We start from the raw sequence: 12,706 nt of genomic DNA, 5'->3' as shown, positions 1-12,706 counted from the left end.
GGTCACCTTTTCTTGTTTTTCTGATGCACTACTCTCAAGATTATTTGCTGTTTACTCTCTGTTGCGACAACAAAGGCAAACAGAAAAGTGAGAAATGTGATAGTTTGCTCACAGTCCGCCCTTTGAATGCCTAATGTTCCTCACACCTCCAGAGGAGGGGACTCTGGGGGTTTCTGACTCCGCACACAGATGTTCAGCCTGGCGGTCACTATCATTAGCATTCCGCCACGGTTAGTGTGGGGCTTTAGGTTTGCAATGCAGCTTGATGATTATCATCACCCCTAGGTGCTCTCTCATTCTGACCTGCTAATGCCTCGTCAATCATTGGGCCATGTAACAGTAACCTTGGCTTTTAGGTCAGAGGTGCAGGCACACAGACGTGTAACACAGAATCTATGTTAAATAATCAGGGTTATATGCATTTAGTTAAACTTGTTCCTGGCAATACAATGGCAGTATGAGAATTCAAACCCAAACAATAGGGATGATGCATTCAATGTGTTATATCACGTGCTGTAAAATTCATGTTAACCATCATAACAACAGCTTCATTGGAGATGGCATTTAAAGTCTGAAAGTTTCGGCAATGGAAAAAACGTCGTGAAAGAGTTTTAAAGTTCCTCTAATTACTGTTTTTAAAAAGGGAGGGGAGGTCACTTATCTGCTTACAAAAAAAAAACCCAATCAAAGTCTGCTGTCATGTCATGCCAGCGGAGTTTGTTTGCTGATTTTAAAGTGGGACTTATGGAAAAAAGAGCCCCATCAACCAAAAAAAGAAGGTGACATCCCAGATGGTGCTTGACATTTAGTGGACAGAGAAAAGTGTCGGATCCACCAAATTTAGGCATTCGAGGATAAAGCTTTTTTTTTTTCACCATAGACTCCCAGTTTTAGTATTTTCAATGTATCCTTTCATAATTTTATTTATTTATTTTTATATGCGCCCTCATCGCAAATACATATGTTTCAAACTTGCCCACTTTGAGTTGAATACACTTAGCAACTGCACAAACAAACTGATCCAAGAGATCTGAGCGAGAGAAAGGAGGAGATGAATGATCAGAGGTGATCTGTGTGGTGAAGAGCCAGATTCCTATTCCAGATGTTTGTCCTCCTCTGCTGAACTTCAGCATATCACACATTCTTATGAAGCCCAGTTCCTCCATCGTAGATTCAAGCTGCAGCTTTGTGCCTAGAATAATAATTACAGTCACTGAAAAAATATGCCCAAAATACACAACAATGAACCCATTACTGTTAAATCATTAGCAGATGGTACAAGCTTGAATCTCGGACAAAACATCATTGGTAAAAGAATAATGATATTTCAGTATGTGCCTTACTTTAACAGCAATGTTACTGACGTTTTATAGGAAGTCATACCATTCTCCTCTTACACTGAAGGTGCAACAACTCAGTTCATAAATTCTGTTTTGAATTCTCTCTGCGGGCTGTCTTTGTGTTTGTCCCTCACCACCGAATGACGTTGGTTTTCTTCTTGAAATGTTTACGAGGATGTCAGAATGTGTTCTCCCAAACCCTCAGGGACATAGAGGAATGATTAGCAAAGCACACTGCAAGCAGGGGTTGCCGAACATTTCCCCTAAACGCTTTTTCTGCTGCTGTCTCTGTTGTCTCACTTTTTTCCCCCCTTTTCCAACAATATCCCAGATCCTCAGAGAGAACCAGCTTTGTTTTTATAACAACTTTTTTTCAACGGGTTTGTTTCATTCAGACACGGATCCACTTTCGCCGCTTTACATCCTACCCAGTGCGATAACGCAGTCCCTCCTGTTTGATTTGGCTCCCTTTAAATCAGACTCCGGAGCTTCCCCCCTTTATTTACACGGCAATCTGACACGGTAAACATTAGAGAGTGAGTGTGTTTGTGTATCTGTGTTTCTCCAGGCCTGTGTTTGTGTGTGTGTGTGAGAAGCAAGAGTGTCAGTGAGGATGCCTGGATATTGGGGTCAGGCTTGTGTGGGAAGATCAGTCAGGAAGCCCCCCCCCCCCCTCCCCTCTTTCCTCCATCCTGCAGGGAGCGAAAGAAAGAGAGAAAGCAAGAGGATACTTCACAAGTCATTTTACTGCGGCTCGGGTTGTGTGTTTAGTCCTACCACCTGAAAACACTCCAATGAATCAGTGGAACGGCTGAATTTTGTCTGGCTTGTTTAGTTATCACTTCATACCCAGGTTACTTTTGTCGCTTAATGAGAGAGCCCACCGTAAAGCAACACCAAGAACTGTTGAAATGATTGTTTCTTCTGTTGCAAAAATCCAGTGAAAGATGACTTATCTTTCATTAAAGAATCCTGTCTTACGCTGAGAAATCAAGGGTGTATTGTAAGCACACTCACTTCTTGGAACATTTATTTGAGATTTTACAGCCAAATAAAGGTTGTTTCACAGTGCTCTCCCACAAGTCCTACTGTAGGCCAACATTTTTTTTTCTCGCATTTACCACATCATTAGTGTCACATTGGGGAGCTTTTAAATTAACAACAATTAAACAAATCTGCAATATGTGAAATAAAGGCTCTATTAAAATGTACAGACAAGTAACATGAAGAAGATCCGTGCAGACGTGTCTACAAACTTGTGTCCAGTGAAGTCTACAAGTCTACGTTGGTCATGGCTGTACTGACGTCCAAACACACACAGACGTGTCCTTGTAAATAATACCTTGCTGTGAGAGGATGTGTGTGTGTGTGTGTCTGTCCTCTTATACATGCTTGTTTGAGTGTTTAATTAGCTGAGGATGAGGTGGGTCAGAGCCCAGGGCCTCGGGTTAGTGGGGGCCCCTAGTACTGTAGCTCTATCTATCTATCTATCTATCTATCTATCTATCTATCTATCTATTTATCTATCTATCTATCTATCTATTTATCTATCTATCCATCCATCCATCCATCCATCCATCCATCCAGATTCTTTTTCATGCATGGCTATCTTGGTGTTCCTTTGAAATGGCTTAATGTGGTTGATCATTCAAGGGCACAAGTCCAAGACAGTTCTTCCAATATCAATGTTAACACAGTCGTTCACCTTCAAATCTAAGTCAATCAAGTCATTAGATTTGAAGGTGTAGGACTGTGTTACTGTAACATTGATATTGGACGAGCTGCCAGCTGGTTGATCGTGTTGTCTGTTGAGACTGTAATCCCAAAGTGGTTTGAAAATGCCGTCGTAGAGACGGCGCAGGCATGAAATATCCAAGGGTAAAATAATGGCACACACTTTGGTGCTCTACATCCATAAAGGCCTTCTCAGTGTTGCAACCTTTGCCAATGCAAGAAGTCACGAAGGTGGTCATGATAACAGTTAAAAGAGAGCTTTTAGAGTTCAAATCTGTTATACTTCAATCCCTGCATGAATTGTATGTGCCCTTCTGGATTTTCGTTTGGGGTTTGGTTAATAATATTCTCAGATGGAGCCACCCAATAGCGCTATTGAAAGGAGTTTGAGGTTTCAGACGCTGTTTTATATTATGAAAGGGTATTTTATCGAAACACACTGAACATTTTAAAGTCAGCAAAAGTAATATAAAATCAGAGTCCTGGAGAACAAAGCTGAAGCACAAAAACCTAGATCTTCTTTATATTTCTTTCTGACCACACTGGATGATGTGTTCAGGAAAGGAACAAGCGATGGTCCAAGTCAAACAGTAAGACTTTGCTTCTGACTAAAGAAGTCCTAACTCAGATTCAGACATTCCAAAATGATTCCTGATTTCTTCTGCTTCTTTTTAATTGGTAAGTAGCGGTTTGTTCCGGCTATGTGCTCTGTAGATTGGTTACGCTCGGTTGATGGCCTGCATTACTACCCTTTCTGAGTCAACTTTAGTTAGAAGGAGATGGAGCAAAGGTGTGGGCGTGGAGTGATAAGAGAAGATGACGGGATAGCTTCTACCTCCTCTGTATGATCAAAGGCACTCATCTTGGAAATCCCTTTGTTGGTGTTCGGCGTCCTTTTCCACCTACCCCTTTACTCCCTTTGTGTCCTTCTTTGCAGAGCAGCAGTTTTTTTTTGTCTGAACCGCCCCACCCGTGTGAGATTACAAGGAGCCTGCGTTTAGCTGGACGGAGTCAATAATGATGCTATTAAGCAGGAATGCCAAAAGAGAGAGGTGGAGTTTTTTTTGGGAGAATTAGAGGAGGAGAGAGGAGTGTGGCAGACTACACTGAGTTTCTTTGTGTTTCATGTTCTCATTGACCTGCCCTGGAATATTAAAACAGCCTTTAATTTTTGGAACTGTACACGGACCTTCTGAAGTGCCCTGAGGTTGCAATAGTTTCAAGTTCATTTAGCTTTGAAATTGGTGCTCAGAGGTTATCCCTCTCATCTTGGAAGGCAGCACATACCTGAAGGATGTTGCTGATGTTTAGAAAGGTTGCTGGTAGTTGACCTGTGGATGCAGTGGTTGACATTAATCTATTTGACACAGATGATCCATCCAAAGGGCATTTGTCAAACGGAACTGTGTACTCTCTACCTTGTTAGGTTTGTTTCCCTCTGGGCTTTGGATTTGTTTTCCAGCCTCTTTTGAATTCCAAGCCTCATCCTGGGGCCCTCAGTGCTCCAATGCCGTGGTTGTGGCCCCAGGGGCTCTTTGACATCACTGTCTGGGCGCTCAACAATATCCCCTTGACCTTTTGGGGGCTTGTTTGCGTGCCTCTCCACCTTTAAGGTAACTGAGGGGACACATTAACATTGCTGCAGTGGACCAGTAAAAAAAATTTTTTGGGAAACTTAGATGACACATAGCTTTAGGGTAAAGACATTCATATTCATGTAAGTAAGTAAGTAAGTAAGTAGAGTCTTAAAAGCAAAGAAAGGAAGAGTTAATGCAACAAACTCGGGATGTTCCTAGTGACTCATTTTCACTGTCGATGAAACACAAGACGAAAGTTAAGACAACACTCAGAAAACAGACAAAATTGGGGACAATTTATTCAACCATGTTAAACACAGGATCACAGCATCTGCTGGAAAACAATGTCAAATTGGTTTGTAGAGTGTAGCTCATGTTCATTTGTGCTGGTTACGCATTGCTCTGATCAAGTGGTTATGCCAGTTTAACCTGACACAGCCTACAAACAATTCTATTTCCATTTTCTACATCAAAATACTTCCAAGGTAGCATCCATACGCTGGGCTGGTGTACATCCAGGCAGTAGAGCATTATGGCAGTGGCCATTAACAGGAGCTACAGCCCAAGCTAGTGGTGGTTGGCTGCTTAGATACAACATTTGACCAGGATTGCAGGCCTGAATTGATGAAAAATGTTAATAATGACTTATATATACTTATCGCGCACATCCCAACTTTATCCTTTTATGTCCCTAGTCCGAAGAAGCTGATTATGTGACCAGCTCTTTTTACGATACGAGACTTGAATATGCCTCGAGGATTCATTTTAAATAAGGCTAATTGGTAGTAATAGTGTAAGCCCTACAGTTCAGTTCACATTTATTATATCTGCACTATTTGAGTCATTTACGTGTTATTTTAGGCTTGGCAAGTAAAAAGAAACTGTCTTCACTTAACCAATACATTTTGGCTTAGTATGTTTAAAGAACTTGTCCTGTGTTTGCTAAGATGTGTTTTACCTCTTTTGAGGCAGATATGTTTACCTTAACTTTTACCATGTGTCCACAGCATAAGCAGCTAGTTACTCCATGTTAATTTATCGAGCAGAACTGAGCCCCCGAGGCGAGTCAGGTGATCTTGATAACAGCTGCCTCTTTTTGTTGGTGAGGAGCAGCTCACTGTGTTCACAGCGAATCGTGTTATCCCAGTTTGTTGTGGTAGCTGTGGCTACAGTGTTATGGCTCGATACTGCTTGAGCAACATAGCATTTTGACAAAAACTCACAGCCACAGACAGAAATCTTAGATATAGTTGCGAGTAACATACTGACCCATTTTTATACCCTTACAAGAAAAGTTTGGCTCCCAAACTGCTCTTTCAAACTCACTGCCCTGGAATTGGAGTGGATTGTTTCCAGCTGTTCATTGCCAACTATACCAACGTCAGACATACACTATGTTGTATGTTAGTATTTGCCAGTCAGCAATTTTGTTGCTTTATTACTCATAATAATAAGCCAAACTTCAGGACTTTAACTGTAGCACCTTTAGGAAGGCTTTCCTCATTTTAAAGTCAATTTAGACTTAACAGATTGACGTCTAGACATTAATGAGGAAATGTTTTTTTACTAGAATACTTTTTTAGAATCAAAGATTCATTAGATTTAATTGTTTAAAATCATACTTTTGGCAGCTGGAAGACTAAATTCGAACACATTACATCTACATCCAAATATGTGAGGTGCAGTTTAAGATGTTGATGGATATTTTAGTTGAAACACATGTTGGGTTTTCAGAAGCTTAGCTGCTTGTTTTGTGTGTAAAGGTTGATATTTGTTCATAAACCACCAGTTCAGAGGTGACGGGCTTCTACCCATAGAAATAGATAGAGGACTCATCTTTTGAGTTAGGTCATCATCACGATATGAAGCACAGGGTTGGTTGTGCTGTACAGAAGCAAAGCAGGGGTAAAGCCTTTCTCTTATTTTTGTGCTCATTTTTATTGTCCCTTTTTTGGACACCTTTTTTTAAATCCTTCAACTACTGACCAATACAAGACGTTTTTCTGGAAAAATGTCTTTTTAGTTTACTGTTAGTTGGCTACCTTTAAGTCTTAATTTACATTGCTCCAGGCCCAGCCAGGCCTGAGCACGGTTACCTCCGGTACATTAGTCATCAAGTTGTAATACTGGATAGTAGGGGTGCAACTGTACACAGGAGTCATGGATGGGTACATACCTCGCTTTTGGAGTCACGGTTTGATACGAGTGCGGTACGTCAAGAATAAAGCAACAAAAAGTCTCAAATGCATTGTGCTATGTTTCTTTTCATTTATTTTAACATTATTTCAAAGTAGTTGTAGTTTTAAAAGTAGTGCAAATTACAATTTATTCCATCCAACGTTATTAAGACCTACCTGAGATAGTTATCTTGTAAAGGGTAGGGACCACCTACTGGCTTATGTGTGCATTGGAGGGGACATTACTGAGGCTCAAGCACTTTCAATAAATACTTGAAGTTGGATCCTCTACTACTGCAAATGGGCGCATAGCTGTTGAAATGTATTTTCTAATATCTTCAGTAAATTCTTTGTCCCTCTCTGCTTTCACATCTAGAGGTTTTTTACAAAGGGCGGGGATAAGTTGTTGGACGATTCCCTTTTGCCTCGCTCTGGTGATTTGGCACATCTGGGTGATTGCTGTCTTATATGCAGTAGCATGTTCAACGTTTTTCCACACACATACCCCACAACTGTCAAGACCAATCTCTACTCCATCACTGTTGTAGTCCACAGGGAACCCAATATCTTCCCACTCAGCAGAATTAAATGTAGCTGGCGGGTCTTCAAGCTCCTCTGTGTCGTCTGCACTTTCCATTCACCCTTCTTTCACTTGCGTTTATTTTAGGTGTGTCGTCTTCTTTGAGTGTTCTTTAAAGGCAGGTGGCAAGGCGTTTTGAATGCATTACCACCACCTAGATTGGAGTGGATACTGCCATCTGTAACCACCTTTTTTTCTTTCAGTCACTCAAACCTATTCGTCGCATTACCGTAGCACCGAACTGTTACGTTCTTACCGTGACAGTTTGGGACAAATGCACATGCCGACCAAACCTCTGCATTGCACCAATGTAAACCCTTTGTCGCTATTGTTTAAAATGATTGTTGAGAGGAATGGTCGCATCGACTAGGCTATACGTCATGTCCACATTGCGTAACCATGCTAGTGCTTGTGCTCTTGCATTAGCAACCTTACCGTGACTAAGCACTGGGGCAGCTGGGGCGGCTGGGGCTCAGTTGGTAGAGTCGTCGCCTATCTACCGAAAGGTTGAGGGTTTGATCCCCAGCTGAGCAACATGTCCGATGTGACCTTGGGCAAGACACTTAACCCTGCATTGCTCCAGCTGCTACTGTGTATGAATGGTGATGTACGTCGCTTTGGATAAAAGCGTCTGCTAAGTGAATTGTAACATTGTAACGTAAGCACACCTCGTCCAACCGTGCCAGCCAGGGCCGAGTAGTTTAATAAACTGGACTTTGGCGGTCAAACATGCTTGGGCGCGGTATGGATTGCCTAATGTGAGTGCGACCTAAGCCAAAATCTGAAATATTTTGGTGCTAAAGAGGCACATTTTTCTTTATCTCAGTAGTTAGGTAAAAGGAGAGTGAAAATAGCCATTTTGAAATGAATACTGATGTTGTTTAGTAACTGCTGCTATGGCATCTGTGCGCTAACACTTTAACCAAAGCTACTTTACTTTGTAAGGTGATAATATGACAGCATTGTTGCCAAAAGGTCAATTACTGTTGACTTATTTTAATTCTGTCTTCCTGGTTGGGAAAGGCATTACTTCCTTGTAAAATTTTAATGATGTTTTCATCTCAGGGCCACAGGTTTACAGCTATGCAAGAGCTGCAAGTTTTCCAGTGACAGCCTGTTTTCAAAAAAACAGATGAGCTCATGGGTTGCTGTGGAAAAAGTTAATCCCAACCGTTTGGTTGTTCTGTTGGATACTTAAAGATTGAATTTAATGTACACTATTTGGCTTTTTGGCAGTCTCGTCATTGAGCATAGCTGCTCTGAACAAAATTGCTATATGGGTAAGCAAGGAAATATTGTGTCTGTCTTTCCACACTGATTCTTCTTTCTCTCTTCTCCTTATGTAGAGCTTAAGTATTTGCTGAAAGTCTGAACGACTGTTGACATATCCATGTGTCTGCAGTAGAAGAAAGGGCATAAAGTAAGAAGCAAATGGTAATAGGAGGGTTAAACAACTAAAAATCGAGGAATTTTGTTTGGCATGGAGGCCTATGTGGTTTTTAAATGTGTCTGAACCAGACAAGTGTTTTGAGAATCTTAATTACAGGCTGCAAGGCTCAAGGTCAGGCTGTCAGTGCCCTCTTCCCCCTGCCTCTGTGGGTTATGTTTTGGGGGAAGTAATTTATCTTGAAGACCACCAAAGACCGGAGTTTGTCAACATATTCTTTGCCATAGCACACATTCTATGTTCTGGAAATCCTGGGGCTCACCATTAAACAATAAACATTGTGTTTAACTGGATTCACCCCAACACATTTCATCCATTAACACCTGTGCTTGTTTCCATCAAGCTGGGTTTTTTTTTTTCAAACCCATGATAAACACATGTTAAGCTTGTGGCTAACTGTATTGAAATCTCAAAAGGTTAAATACTTTATGTCCAAATAGGCTGACCACACAAATATTCCAACTCAATCAATCAAGATCTTAAATTTAAACAACACACATAGGCAGTTCTGATGAATCGTTTGTGTGCTGCGACCTGCTGGTTTAAAATCACTGTCTCGTACATGTGAGTGTGTATCTGTGTGTGGTCGGTTGTGCAGATCTGCTGCATCTGATATAATCTGTCTGCTTCAGCAGGCACACTTAGAATTTCCCCAATAAAACAAAAGAGGCACTCTTAGCAGAAAGCACCACCGAGGCACTTTTGAGCACTCTTGGACTACCCCATCACTTGTAAAATACTTAGTCCTGAACTTGCGCTGTGGTTGAAATATTGAGGTTGGAACCATTTATTCTCAAGGCCTGTACTTAATTGTTGTGAGACAAATATATGCAATTATAAAGCCACATTCAATTGTAAAGTTCACTTTTATTTCTGACATTAATCAGAGAAGCAACCTCAATCAAGTCTCAGGCTTTGGCCTTTATTTCAACAATGGTTACCATATGTAGAAACGCCACAACATCCTCTGTTTTCTTTCAGTGGTTCCAGTTTCTGCCCTTTTAAAGGGAGGTGTTTAGAAACTTAAGAGAGACAACGATACCTGATGCCTCTTTAATCCACAGCTTTGTCTTTTTCATCCACTTCTCCAGACCTCCCTCTCATGTTGTATATGTTGTCATGGTAATAAAGTAAGCATCAGTCTTAGCGCTTTGCTGTGATGCATTATGGGTGAGAGAGATGCACACCATAACATAATCTGTGTTGGGGTCCTTTTTCTTTAAATCAATTATTGGAACCATGCAAAGGTGTCGACACCATTTATGACCACAAGCTGTTTGCTTTTCAGTTTCATCCAGCCCGACCCAGAAGCCCGGCTGTCTGTCAATAATGATAGAAAACAAAAAAAGTTTAGGAGTCGATAAAAAGTAGTGCCCTTAGCAACTATTTAGAAAGTTTGGCGATTACACAGCTGATACTGTAACTATTTCTGTGAACTATGGCCACAACTCTTAAAACAAACCAGATTCTGGCAGTAGGGGAAAAATTCAATTCCAAGTACATCATGATTTCAGACATTTAAGTATTTAAATATTTGAATGATTCGCAACCAACTAGACTTGGTTTACCATGTTTTAAAACCATCAACAGGATTAAAGTGTTTTTTACTTCGATAAACCTTGTATGACAGTAGAGTAGTAACCTTTAGAGAGGCAATAACGAGTCAATTTTTGATGTGTATGTGATGTACTGGTAGCCAAAACTTAACCATAAGCTATAAAGCTATCAACAATTAAGAATTTGGCCAAATTTAAGGTAAACTAACTTAAATGGATGTATGTATTGTTAACCCTGTCTAGATCATGTACACAATCTAAAGTTATATTTAAGCAATGTTTTCTTGCTCAGTGCAAGCTTTAGTACATGGCCTGGATAAATACTGTATTACAACACTTGCTTTTTTTGCAAAAGCATGCAAAAATATTCCTAAACATCTCTCTTGTTGCCTGCAGGCATGAGGCAGAAACGATTGATTTGTGTTCTTCATGAACACATGAAGAACACAAATCAAATAGTACCGTGTTTAGAACCAAAAATAATGCAGTTTATATGACCATCCTCTCCTTTCATATTTGTCTGCATTCCTCTTGTCCTCAAGTCAATGCGGTCACCTAACCACACAGATATATTACATTGAACTCTTTCTTTTATGTTTTTTCTGAGTAGAAATCCCCAATGGCATACAACATATTCGGTCATAAATAGAGAATGTGGTGATAATTGGATTAAAAGTTTTTAACTGCAGACATGTGATAATGTTTTGATCATCATAAAAGACGTTTGCGTCTGGTCCGCAATGATCACTTCCCCTGATCCCCCTTCCTCGATCCACGAACAGATGGAACATCTGTGGTAACAAGTGGAAAACATCCGTCAATTCCTTTACTTTTACTGCCTATTGTGCATTTATGACTTCTAGATATGATTTATGAAAACCACGAGTGATAACAGCAAACAGACGGCCCGTGATGACAGATTTTTTGCATCTTTAGGAATCTTTGATTGACCACAACAGTTTTTTCCTCAGATCATTGTCGTTGCTAACTGCTGCTGAGGAGATTCAAAGGGATGTTTGATTGAGCAAAGGACAGAACTATCCAGTTTCAGTGGAATATCATTTCATACAATATAACATGTAGTTTGAACTTCCAGTGGAATAAAGGACATTAATCCACATCCTATATTTCCCTTACTATTATTCAATTATTACCAAATAAAACGAAGAACAAAGAATTACATAATTACTTTAATGCTATAGTCCATAATGAAACATACAAACCCAGGCAGGAGATTTCTATTTCCATTGCAAGGAGACCATGTTGCTTTCATTGCATAAATGACCGCACCACAGAACCACACATTCTCATAAATGACAGTTATAAACTAGCACACACTCGTTCTCGTATGCACTGCACATACTTAATCATTTAGGACACTGAACCCGCTGCGTAGCCAACAGGGTGTGAACAGAACGGTACTGTTGGACAGTTTGGCACTATACGTAGCAGCCTCTTCCATCAGTGTGTGAATACCATGTGAATGGGTGGATGTGACATGTAGTGTGAAGGAGCTTTGAGCGGTCAGAAGAGTAGAAAGATGCTAGACAAGTCCAAGTCCTTTTTCCCTTTACCACTTAATTCAGACAAACCCTGGGGTTGCCTTCTCTTCTGGGTCCTGCCTCCAGCACCAGTTATCACATCACATGGATGACTGGGGGCTGTCGTCAGTATCTGGAACATGCTTTCCATCAGGCCGTGCATCTGGGAGGGATTACATGCCTGTGTGTGGTGTGTGCATCACTTTGGTCACACTATAGTTATTCACGTTTTCGTTTGAATTCATGAGCAACATTAATGGAGATCCTGAGACACTTCCAATTGTGGCGGGTAGCAGGGTTTAGCTGCTTGGTGGTCCTGCTCCCTCTCTTTCTCTCTCTTTGTTGGTGGTGTGGAGAAGTTTCCATCACAAGTTCAGTTTGTGGTGGTTTCAAATCAAGCCTGTCGTCAGCTCCGTCGCTCGGGGCTAAACCTCAGTCATCGGATGGCAGCTGGGGATTCAGACAGGGTGAAAGATGGTTTAAAAGAAGTTTAAAAGAGCAGGGAAGGGAAGAAAAGAGGAGGCACTGTTATATAGGACAGAAAGAAAATGTTAAGAAACAGAGGGGCATATGAAGGGCAGGAAAAGAGAGGTGAGAATGGGCATAGCTTTAGTAGCAGGGTGATTGACAAGCATAAAATCCAATTCAAGGGAAAAGGCGAAATAAATGATTTGGAATAGAGTCAGTTTTCATCAACCAGAGAATTATCTTTTTATGTTGACAGTTAAAGAGGCAAAAGTGGAGATTATTATCC

General features: G+C 40.8%; 1 protein-coding gene across 1 annotated transcript in view; it reads left to right on the top strand.

Moving 5' to 3' along the window:
* LOC132971985 (hemicentin-1-like) overlaps positions 1 to 12,706 on the top strand; it is a 35,375-nt gene that overhangs the window by 318 nt on the left and 22,351 nt on the right. The gene's annotated exons all lie outside the window — the stretch shown is intronic.

The sequence above is a fragment of the Labrus mixtus genome, chromosome 3 (genome assembly GCF_963584025.1).
Source record: "Labrus mixtus chromosome 3, fLabMix1.1, whole genome shotgun sequence".
NCBI lineage: Eukaryota > Metazoa > Chordata > Actinopteri > Labriformes > Labridae > Labrus > Labrus mixtus.
The sequence above is the reverse complement of the archived record's forward strand: the minus strand, read 5'-3'. Positions and strand labels throughout refer to the sequence as shown.